This window comes from Cynara cardunculus (genome assembly GCF_001531365.2).
Source record: "Cynara cardunculus var. scolymus isolate 2C chromosome LG 1, CcrdV1, whole genome shotgun sequence".
Classification (NCBI taxonomy): domain Eukaryota; kingdom Viridiplantae; phylum Streptophyta; class Magnoliopsida; order Asterales; family Asteraceae; genus Cynara; species Cynara cardunculus.
In genome coordinates, this window is record NC_037528.1 from 25,124,630 (window position 1) to 25,126,416 (window position 1,787).

Sequence of the window (1,787 nt, forward strand, 5' to 3'; positions counted from 1 at the left end):
TTTTAGTATTATAAGAATGATGATGTGAATTATATGTATTTGGAATATGAGGGTTGTTACAAATAGCTCCCCCTCAAATGATGCATGAAGGTTGGTTTTGAGTTTTAAAAACTCCCTCTAGAACCAATAATAATGATGATTGACGTGACCAGAGGCTCTGGTCTATACAACCAGAGGCTCTGGTTGTGAAGGATAATGAAAGAAAGGTATGAAATATGGCTAAGTATGCAAATGGATATGCGTATGAATGGGTCTTTGAGACCAGATGGCTCTGGTTCCAAAGACAATGAATCAAGAGGCTCTGGTCTTTGGAACCAGAGGCTCTGGTTGCAAAGGCAATGAATCCAGAGGCTCTGGTCTTTAGAACCAAAGGCTCTGGTTGCAAAGACAATGAAAAGAAGTATGTAAATATGGTTAAGTGCATGTGAATGAGAGAGGGGGGACTCTTTGGGTCCAGAGGGGCTCTGGTCACAATGAGTATGAATCCAGAGGCTCTGGTCTTCAGAACCATAGGCTCTGGTTGGCTTGGAGATGCTATTTTTGATGAATGAAATGTGAACTGAACGTGCCAAGTCTTATATGGAAACCAGATATCTCTGGTTGCAAAGGAATTGGAAACAAGAGGCTCTGGTCTTTAGAACCAAAGGCTCTGGTTACATGAATGAGGATATGTGATGGAGTCCAAAAGGGCTCTGGTCTCAAGGGATGAGAATCCAGAGGCTCTAGTTGTGAAGGTAATACTTAGTGAATAAAAACTAAGTATTTGCTTTGGACCAAAGGCGATGAAAAACTTTGAACCGTATGAAAAGTTTTCTTCATGGCCAGAGGCTTTAGTCTTTTAGAACCAGAGGCGCTGGTTTAGAGTACTTATTGATTATGGCTTGTTGCTATGTAGCACTTGAAGGAATAATCATGAGATATTGAGAATCTCTGATTGAAAAAAAAAATTATTGCCTTCAAGTGGTGAGATGCAGCATACCCATCTTGCTGACTAGGAATAAAAATCTTTTCTCATCAAGAGCTTTTGTGAAAATTTCAGCAAGTTGAATCTCAGTGGGAACAAAGTACATTTCTATATTACCTTTTTCAACATTGTCTTTCAGAAAATGGTACCTTACATCGATGTGCTTGGTTTTGGAATGTTGCACTGGGTTTGCAGAGATTGCTATAGCACTCTTGGAGTCAAATAGGATGGGAATTTTGTCATAATGGAATCCATAGTCCTTAAGCTGAGTCTTCATCTAGAGAACTTGTGAACAACAACTAGCAGCAGCAACATATTTTGCTTCTGCTGTAGAGGTTGAGACACAATTTTATTTTCTGGATGTCCAACTTACCWGCTTGTCCCCCAAGAGTTGACAGCTTCTAGACGTGCTCTTTCTATCAAGCTTGCAACCTGCATGATCTGCATCTGTGTAGGCTATTAGATCAAAGCCAGAGTTCTTTGGATACCAGATACCCAATGAGGGAGTTCCCTTGAGGTATCTAAAGATCCTCTTAACTGCAGAGAGATGAGATTCTTTAGGATTTGATTGATATCTTGCACAAAAACATGTAGCAAACATAATGTCTGGTCTACTAGCAGTTAGATACAGGAGTGATCCGATCATGCCTCTGTAGGTTGTTACATCCATGGATCAGCAAATAACTTAGCTCCTGTAGCCATAGGTGTTCTCATCAATGATGAATTTGAGAGAGAATATTTCTTCAAAAGGTCAGTCACATATTTGGACTGATTGATGAAAATTCCTTCTGAAGCTTGTTTTATTTGAAGACCAAGGAAGAAA